The sequence below is a fragment of the Cherax quadricarinatus genome, chromosome 5 (assembly GCF_038502225.1).
Source record: "Cherax quadricarinatus isolate ZL_2023a chromosome 5, ASM3850222v1, whole genome shotgun sequence".
In the NCBI taxonomy this organism is placed as follows: domain Eukaryota; kingdom Metazoa; phylum Arthropoda; class Malacostraca; order Decapoda; family Parastacidae; genus Cherax; species Cherax quadricarinatus.
Window position 1 is genome coordinate 3220325 of NC_091296.1, and position 10564 is coordinate 3230888.

General features: G+C 48.1%; 1 protein-coding gene across 1 annotated transcript in view; it reads right to left on the reverse strand.

The window, feature by feature from the left end:
• NfI (Nuclear factor I) overlaps positions 1 to 10269 on the reverse strand; it is a 547854-nt gene extending 537585 nt beyond the window's left edge. Inside the window, exon 1 of the mRNA XM_070098949.1 lies at positions 10039 to 10269. The gene's annotated coding sequence lies outside the window, so the exon portion shown is untranslated. The remainder of the gene's footprint in view (positions 1 to 10038) is intronic.
• Between the last annotated feature and the right edge of the window lie 295 nt (positions 10270 to 10564).

The window sequence follows — 10564 nt, forward strand, 5'->3', positions numbered from 1 at the left end:
TTCAAGAACACAAGTACCAGCTTCAAGAACACAAGTACCAGCTTCAAAGACACAAGTACCAGCTTCAAGAACGCAAGTACCAGCTTCAAGAACGCAAGTACCAGCTTCAAGAACGCAAGTACCAGCTTCAAGAACACAAGTACCAGCTTCAAAGACACAAGTACCAGCTTCAAGAACGCAAGTACCAGCTTCAAGAACGCAAGTACCAGCTTCAAGAACACAAGTGCCAGCTTCAAAGACACAAGTACCAGCTTCAAGAACGCAAGTACCAGCTTCAAGAACGCAAGTACCAGCTTCAAGAACACAAGTGCCAGCTTCAAAGACACAAGTACCAGCTTCAAGAACACAAGTGCCAGCTTCAAAGACACAAGTACCAGCTTCAAGAACGCAAGTACCAGCTTCAAGAACGCAAGTACCAGCTTCAAGAACACAAGTACCAGCTTCAAGAACGCAAGTACCAGCTTCAAGAACGCAAGTACCAGCTTCAAGAACGCAAGTACCAGCTTCAAGAACGCAAGTACCAGCTTCAAGAACACAAGTACCAGCTTCAAGAACGCAAGTACCAGCTTCAAGAACACAAGTGCCAGCTTCAAAGACACAAGTACCAGCTTCAAGAACACAAGTGCCAGCTTCAAAGACACAAGTACCAGCTTCAAGAACGCAAGTACCAGCTTCAAGAACGCAAGTACCAGCTTCAAGAACACAAGTGCCAGCTTCAAAGACACAAGTGCCAGCTTCAAGAACGCAAGTACCAGCTTCAAAGACACAAGTACCAGCTTCAAGAACACAAGTGCCAGCTTCAAAGACACAAGTGCCAGCTTCAAGAACACAAGTACCAGCTTCAAAGACACAAGTACCAGCTTCAAGAACACAAGCGCCAGCTTCAAAGACACAAGTACCAGCTTCAAGAACGCAAGTGCCAGCTTCAAAGACACAAGTGCCAGCTTCAAGAACACAAGCGCCAGCTTCAAAGACACAAGTACCAGCTTCAAGAACGCAAGTACCAGCTTCAAAGACACAAGTACCAGCTTCAAGAACGCAAGTGCCAGCTTCAAAGACACAAGTGCCAGCTTCAAGAACGCAAGTACCAGCTTCAAGAACACAAGTACCAGCTTCAAGAACACAAGCGCCAGCTTCAAAGACACAAGTACCAGCTTCAAGAACGCAAGTGCCAGCTTCAAAGACACAAGTGCCAGCTTCAAGAACGCAAGTACCAGCTTCAAAGACACAAGTGCCAGCTTCAAGAACGCAAGTACCAGCTTCAAAGACACAAGTACCAGCTTCAAGAACGCAAGTGCCAGCTTCAAAGACACAAGTGCCAGCTTCAAGAACGCAAGTGCCAGCTTCAAAGACACAAGTGCCAGCTTCAAGAACGCAAGTACCAGCTTCAAAGACACAAGTGCCAGCTTCAAAGACACAAGTACCAGCTTCAAGAACGCAAGTGCCAGCTTCAAAGACACAAGTACCAGCTTCAAGAACGCAAGTGCCAGCTTCAAAGACACAAGTGCCAGCTTCAAGAACGCAAGTACCAGCTTCAAAGACACAAGTACCAGCTTCAAGAACGCAAGTACCAGCTTCAAAGACACAAGTACCAGCTTCAAGAACGCAAGTGCCAGCTTCAAAGACACAAGTGCCAGCTTCAAGAACGCAAGTACCAGCTTCAAGAACACAAGTGCCAGCTTCAAGAACGCAAGTACCAGCTTCAAAGACACAAGTGCCAGCTTCAAGAACGCAAGTACCAGCTTCAAGAACACAAGTGCCAGCTTCAAGAACGCAAGTACCAGCTTCAAGAACACAAGTGCCAGCTTCAAGGATACAAGTGCCAGCTTCAAGAACGCAAGTACCAGCTTCAAGAACACAAGTGCCAGCTTCAAGAACGCAAGTACCAGCTTCAAGAACACAAGTGCCACCTTCAAGGATACAAGTGCCAGCTTCAAGAACGCAAGTACCAGCTTCAAGAACACAAGTGCCAGCTTCAAGAGCACAAGTGCCACCTTCAAGGATACAAGTACCAGCTTCAAAGACACAAGTGCCAGCTTCAAGAACGCAAGTACCAGCTTCAAGAACACAAGTGCCAGCTTCAAGAACACAAGTACCAGCTTCAAGAACGCAAGTGCCAGCTTCAAGAGCACAAGTGCCACCTTCAAGGATACAAGTGCCAGCTTCAAGGACACAAGTGCCAGCTTCAAGAACACAAGTGCCAGCTTCAAGAACGCAAGTGCCAGCTTCAAGAGCACAAGTGCCACCTTCAAGGATACAAGTGCCAGCTTCAAGGACACAAGTGCCAGCTTCAATGAGACAAGTGCCAGCTTCAAGAACACAAGTACCAGCTTCAAGAACACAAGTGCCAGCTTCAAGAACGCAAGTGCCAGCTTCAAAAACGCAAGTGCCACCTTCAAGGATACAAGTGCCAGCTTCAAGAACACAAGTGCCAGCTTCAAGAACACAAGTGCCAGCTTCAAAAACACAAGTGCCACCTTCAAGGATACAAGTGCCAGTTTCAAGGACACAAGTGCCAGCTTCAAGGACACAAGTGCCAGCTTCAATGAGACAAGTGCCAGCTTCAAGGAGACAAGTGTCAGCTTCAAGGACACAAGTGCCAGCTTCAAGAACACAAGTGCCAGCTTCAAGGACACAAGTGCCACCTTCAAGGACACAAGCGCCAGCTTCAAGGACACAAGCGCCAGCTTCAAGGACACAAGTGCCAGCTTCAAGGACACAAGCGCCAGCTTCAAGAACACAAGTGCCAGCTTCAAGGACACAAGCGCCAGCTTCAAAGACACAAGTGCCAGCTTCAAGGACACAAGTGCCAGCTTCAAGGACGCTCCCAATGATTGGCGACACTTATAATGCCATATAAACAATTCTGGGTACGTTGCCAGAAATGTTCACAAAAATGAGAAGTTTGGGCCGCTTTAAGTATAGGTTAGACAAGTTGACGAGTGGCTGAGGGAGGGGGGGGGCTTCTACACATTATTTCGCTTAAGTAAGACATAACATTGTGTCTCGTGGAGCAGAGCGCTCTGGTGGTGCGCGATCACTGTGAAATTTGTTAGAAAAAGAAGGTGAAGACTTTTCCTACGTTTTTAACTGATTTCCGACGTTCTTTGATGATTAAAAGGTAACTGGGAGGGGGAGGGGGAGGGGGTAAGAGACGGAGACATCAGTGGGAGAAATTACCTGCAGTTATAATAATTATTAATTATGCATGGGCCAGTAGGCCTGCTGCAGTGTTCCTTCTTTCTTATGTTCTTATATAATTAGACACATGTGCAACACTTGCGTATCGTTACTGACAAAACGTTTCGCCACAGTGGCTTCATCAGTCCTAAACAAACAAGAATGGTGAAGATCAGGAGTTTGAGGTAAACAGTCCCTCAGCCTGGAGTCGATGTGATCAGGACCTTCCGCCACCTTTGAGGAGTGGGGATATATCAGTAGTTTTTAATGGCTGTGGGATGACTTCAGTCTCTAGGAGCCTCCTCCAGAGAATATGTAAGACACGTGATAATGGTTTCTTGCAATTCTTTGTATGTAGTTGGACGAGTGTAGGTCTGGGGTGGAGTGCAAGGGCCTGCCAGCAACACCTTCTTGCAAGTCAAGTGGAAGTTAGAATTGTATCCGAGATTTATGGAGATGTTTGTAGGCTTTTGTGTCTCGTTCGTGAATAATTTAGATTTTGCCACCGAAGTGGCTGTTTATTGTGTACCTCATATCCATCCTGTGGATGGTAGTGGCTAGTTTGTGTACCTCATATCCATCCTGTGGATGGTAGTGGCTAGTTTATTGTGTACCTCATATCCATCCTGTGGATGGTAGTGGCTAGTTTATTGTGTACCTCATATCCATCCTGTGGATGGTAGTGGCTAGTTTATTGTGTACCTCATATGCATCCTGTGGATGGTAGTGGCTAGTTTGTGTACCTCATATCCATCCTGTGGATGGTAGTGGTTAGTTTATTGTGTACCTCATATCCATCCTGTGGATGGTAGTGGCTAGTTTATTGTGTACCTCATATCCATCCTGTGGATGGTAGTGGCTAGTTTATTGTGTACCTCATATGCATCCTGTGGACGGTAGTGGCTAGTTTATTGTGTACCTCATATCCATCCTGTGGATGGTAGTGGCTAGTTTATTGTGTACCTCATATCCATCCTGTGGATGGTAGTGGCTAGTTTATTGTGTACCTCATATCCATCCACAGGATGGATATGAGGTACACAATTATTCCGATACGTTTCGCCTACACAGCAAGCTTCTCCAGTCGAATACAGAGATGTGATGAATGGTTTGAAAAAAACGACAAGTTGAAGATTGAAACACTTATGCAGCATATGGGAATCTTTATTCAGGAAACGTTTCGCCACACAGTGGCTTCATCAGTCCAATACAAAGAGGAAGGCGTAAGGAGAGGAGGAGAATGAGGTAATCAGTCCCTCAACCTGGAGTCGATGTGTTCAGTCCATCAATCTTGTAGAATGTACAGTATAGGGCCGTAGACGTGGCTTATATACTGTAGTGAGTACCACTATGACCCCGCCTCCGCCTGCTTCACGTCACCTCACTACAGTATATAAGCCACGTCTACGGCCCTATACTGTACATTCTACAAGATTGATGGACTGAACACATCGACTCCAGGTTGAGGGACTGATTACCTCATTCTCCTCCTCTCCTTACGCCTTCCTCTTTGTATTGGACTGATGAAGCCACTGTGTGGCGAAACGTTTCCTGAATAGAGATTCCCATATGCTGCATAAGTGTTTCAATCGTCGAATACAGAGAAGGCAGCAGAAGCAGTAGAGAGGTGAAAACGACGTAATCAGTCCATCACCCTCGAAGATGTAGTTTTAAGGTGGTCAGTGCCTAGGAAAGTGGTCCAAGCTTCTCTCTCCTCATGTATCAAGGTACGTGAGGCTTTCAAGGTACGTGAGGCTTTCAAGGTACGTGAGGCTTTCAAGGTACGTGAGGGTACTACCACCTGGAGTATTTCGCTCATTCCTGTGTCGTCGTCAGTGTGTTTACCATCAAAAGACCGGACACTGGATGTCACTTCTGCTCTGAGTTTTGCATATGGTATTTGGAAGGAGAAGGTGGGGAGGAAAGAGGAGATGGGGAGGTAGCAAGGGGAGGCATGGGGGGGGGAAGGAGCCTGAGGTGAGCAGCAGGTGGTCAGGTGAGCCAATCTAGGGACCTCAGCCCTGAGGGAGGGGGGATATTTGGGGTGAGGGGGGTTTGGGGGAGGAGTGGTGGGGAGGGAGAGGGGAGGGGGAAGACCGGCCTGGTAACCATGACCTTGAGGAATCTCCTCCTCCTTCCCCTCCTCCTCTTCCACCCCCTCCCCCTTCTCCCCGCCTCCTCTTCTTCCCCATCTCCTCCTCCCCCTCTTCCTCCTCCTCCACCACCATTCCACACTACGGAGAGAGAGAGAGAGAGAGAGAGAGAGAGAGAGAGAGAGAGAGAGAGAGAGAGAGAGAGAGAGAGAGAGAGAGAGACAGAGACAGAGACAGAGACAGAGAGGAAAGTAAGCAGAGCCCCTCGACCAGCTCTCTATACAGAGCTTTATCAAGACATGTTTGGCTCCGTGTAGAGCTCCTTCACAACCTGGTAAAGCTCCACACACACGGGCAAGACGTGACGGTGCCACCAGCTCGTCCTGCAACATTTCTCTCTTCCCTCTCAACAACACAAAGATCAAACACACACAACTTTAAAGATCGAACTGATTTTTGTTAAAGGAACTTTCGGAAAACTTTGAGTCTGGGGGGAGGGGGAAAGGGGAGGGGGTGATGGGTGGGGGTGGAGGAGGGGGTGGGGGAGGGTTGCTGGTGACCTGACGTGACGGAACGTCACATGACATGATGTAACATGGCGTGATACGTGACAGAACGTTCTATGACGGGACAGAACGTTATACCCCTCCCTCTCTCCCCCACACCCCCTCCTTTCCTCCCCTCAGCCCCAACAGTCCCCTCCCTCACACACCCTTCCTTCGTCCCTCCCCCACACTCCCTCCTTTCCTCCCCACATCCCTCCTTCCCTCTCCAACAATCCCCTCCCTCACACACCCCTCCTTCCTTCCCTCCCCCACACACCCGTCCTTTTCCCCAACACCCCCTCCTTTCCTCCCCCACACCCCCTCCTTTCCTCCCCCAGATCCCCTCCTTTCCGCCCCACTTCCCTCCTTCCCTCCCCAACAGTCCCCTCCTTCACACACCCCTCCTCCTTTCCTTCCCCCACACTCCTTCTTCCCTCCCCCACACGCCCGTCCTTTCCCCCACACCCCTTCCTTTCCTCCCCCACCCCTTCCTTTCCTCCTCCACACCCCCTCCTACAAACACTCCAGGTCCGATGCCTCTTCTTCCCTTGTCGTCTACCGTCTCCATTCCTCCAAAAAACCTCCCGACCCCTCCTTCCCCCTCCCGACCCCTCCTTCCCCCTCTCGACCCCTCCTTCCCCCCTCCCGACCCCTCCTTCCCCCTCCCGACCCCTTCTCCCCCCCCCCACAAACGTAAGAAAATACTCAAGACTTTGGAAAATCCAGAAGTTGCTGTCGTCCAGACTCCAGGATGCTGACACTCGCTCAAGTGTCAGCTGTGGGCGTCGTCAGCTGACAAGTATCAGCTTTAAAGCAAACGTCGGGGCAGCTGACGACGCTAGCTTTAAAAGAGCCGTCGGGGCAGCTGACAGTGTCAGTACTAAGCGGCGACAAATTTCGCAACTCAAAATGAACACAAAACACAAGGGAAAAAATCTCAAAAAAAAAAAAACGTAAGAAACAGCAACAATAACGTTAGATGGTACGTCACTCAAAGATAATAATAACGTCAGATGGTACGTCACTCAAAGATAATAATAACGTCAGATGGTACGTCACTCAAGACAATAATAACGTCAGATGGTACGTCAAAGGTAACGTCAGATGGTACGTCACTCTGGGAAGACAATAATAACGTCAGATGGTACGTCACTCAAGACAATAATAACGTCACATGGTACGTCAAAGGTAACGTCAGATGGTACGTCACTCTGGGAAGACAATAATAACGTCAGATGGTACGTCACTCAAAGACAATAATAACGTCAGATGGTACGTCAAAGGTAACGTCAGATGGTACGTCACTCTGGGAAGACAATAATAACGTCAGATGGTACGTCACTCAAGACAATTATTATTATTATAATCAAAAAGAAGCGCTAAGCACTCAAGACAATAATAACGTCAGATGGTACTTCACTCAAAGGACAAACTGAATGTAGCAAAGGCCAAAACAATGCCAGGCTAGATGAGAGCCTTGGAAACAACCTGACAAATCAAGACACTTGGGTATCTTCATTCACAAATGTTTCGCCACACAGCGGCTTCAGTTATCGCAATAAAGACTGAAGTATTGCACATATGTCTGACTTATCAACTTGTCGGTTCTCCGACCCGTTTATCTACGTTACAAAACTAGAGAAAGAACACCAGTGGCGACACTGTCCACATCACTTGTGTTCTCACGCCTAGAGCACTGTTCACTGCTGACAGCTGTGGTCAAGGCAGGAGAAATATCACAGCTAGAGAGCCGACAGAGATTGTTTAGTGACCTGCAGTCGGTTTAGAGAACCGACAAGTTGAAGAATGGGGCACTTGCGCAACATTTGGGTATCTTCGTTGAGGAAATGCTTCGCCAGCCTGTGGCTTCCTCAGTCCTCGTGTGCATTAAGCATCCTGAACACTGTCCAGGGTGATTAATGTACTCTCTGGGGCCATGATGATTACACCTGATAATACATACCCGGATATAACACTCCGGTGCGCTATAACAATGCACCGGAGTGAGTTATGGGATGAAATATATTAAGCTACCTGGAGTCTACCTTGAGGGTATTCCGGGGATCAACGGCCCCGCGGCTCGGTCCATGACCAGGCCTCCCGGTGGATCAGGGCCTGATTAACAAGGATGTTACTGCTGGCCGCACGTAGTCCAACGTACGAACTACAGCCCGGCTGATCCAACACTAACTTTAGGTATCTGTCCAGCTCCCTCTTGAAGACAACCAGGGATCTATTGGTAATTCGCCTTTTGGCTGGTGGGAGGCTGTTGAACAGTCTTGGGCCCCGGACACTTATTGTGTTTTCTCTTAGTGTACTAGTGACGCCCCTACTTTTCACTGGGGATATGTTGCATCGCCTGCCAAGTCTTTAGCTTTCGTAGGGAGCAATTTCTGTGTGCAGATTACGGACCAGTCCCTCTAGGATTTTCCACGTGTAAATTATGATGCAGCAAAAAGAAGGGGAGTCATGGGCACAATAAGAAAACTGTATCAACGTCCTTGACCCAAGACAACAAACCTGATATGAGAAACATTGCTGGAACAAGTATAGCATAGTCTTTATAAGGGAACTGGATCCCTATCTTCTCTAAGTGCCAGACCACCAGGCTACGTGGGCCAGCGGGCCGCTAACAGCAACGGCCTGGTTGACCAGGCTAGCACCAGACGAGCCCGGCCCATGGCCAGACTCCGAGAGGAGAAAAACCCTCAGCACACATCAAAGGTATATTATTATAAGAGAGGGAAAAAAAAGTCTTCCCCATAGGTAGTCTTACCATAATATGTCTATCAAATTAAATCTTCCTCGCACTTGGTAATAAATCGTGACCAGAATCAGGCGATTAACATTAATTAGAGAAAACTAAGAATTATCATCTTCTCATATGCAAATTATCAGAAAATGTATTTAAAACACCTGGGCAAAAAAAAAAAAAAAATAAGAAAACAGTAATCGATACAAAGTCAACAAAACAATGTGTATTAACGAATCGGAAATATACACTGAGAAGTGTATAACTGTATATACACTGAGAAGTGTATAACTGTGTATATACACTGAGAAGTGAGTCTCAATATATATACAGTGAGAGGTGTATATAGCTCTCAGTTTAAATACACTGAAAGTTCATATTAGCCCCTATTTCAGGTATTAAAGTATTCTTGAATGGTGGTGAAAAGGTGACACGCAGTTTTAATGACCCTCTTGTAGTTGATAGACTTTAATGACCCTCGTGTAGGAGATAAGCTTGAATGGCCATCGTGTAGCAGATCATTATACATTAATGACTCTCGTGTAGTAGATACACTTTAATAACCCTCGTGTAGGTGATAAGCATTAATGACGTTCGTGTAGATCAGCTTTAATGACCCTCGTCTAATAGATTGACTTGAATGACCCTCCCTTAGTAGACAGACTTTAATGACCCTCGTGTAGTAAATCAGCCTTAACACCAATCAGTAAATATCAGGCCATTAAGTTCCAATCTTGTTTTTGCTGAGCCCTGATTAGATATCTGCGTTCTGCCATCTCCTCACATTTGTTACAGGCAGTTCGTGTCACGAAAACACTCGTCACTGCTGGAAACAGGGTACAACAGTGCCTGGGGTGGCATTGAACACAACTGAGGGTGGCAGTGATCCCCAGTGGCTGGCATCCACCTGGCAATGTCACCCTGGTAACTGCTGTCCACCTACTAACTACCACCTACCCTGTGACTGCCACCCACCCACTACCATTTACCCTGTGATTGCCACCCACCCACTACCACTTACCCTGTGGCTGCCACCCGTCTAGCGACTACCGCCCATCTAGTGGGCGCCACCCACTCTGGCTGCTACTTATCCAGTGGCTGCCACCCACCCTGTGGCTACCACTTACCCAGGTGCTGCCACCCATGGGATACCACCTCAGGGCCACCACCCAGGTGCTGCCACCCGCCCACCCACCCAGGTGCTGCCACCCGCTCTGGACAGCATCAGCTGGGGATGTAAACAGTCATGGATCAGCTGATTTCCCCCTAGCCTGGCCACCCCTTACCAACTCCCTCCTCATCCCTGGCCAATCTCCCCCTACCACCCACCGAAACGAAGCCACCCAGGGGCGAAACGAACCCCGCCCACCCCTCCCGCACCCACAGAACCCTAAAACCACCCCACCAAGGCGGAAAAGCAAGAGAGAAGCAGGTGGCGAACCAAGACAAAAATTTCGTCTGCACTCACCATGGTCATCTCAAACTGCATGATCTGCCTCTCTCTATATTCCTGTTTTTTCCGATGACGACACGACTGACGGCGGCACTCAGTCAAAATACATGACACACAGGAGGACATGGCACTTCACACACTACGCTATCATCCCCACTCACACAGAAAATCATTCGAGAATATTGTGGCGTATCAATAGCCAATGTTACCAGGTTTGTTACAGACTGTCTCCACCGAGTAAACTTCTTAAAAACCTTTGGTTCTCCAACATTTACTCGATTATTTCGCTTCTCAGGGCGAAATAAAACGCCATCTATATTATTTGAGATGTGAAATCGTATTGCATAGCGGGATGGAGTGTATTTTGGGGTAATATTGCATGTGATTGCACTGAGAGTGGAGTATAGTTGTTCGTTTGAGGGTGGAGGTGGAGGGGGGGCGGTGGCTCAGCCGCCCAATAAGGAAGAGTGGGCTCTGGAGTGGGCGGGGCATCCACCCTCACCCCGCCCACTCCGCCACGTCATAGTGACGTACATATAGG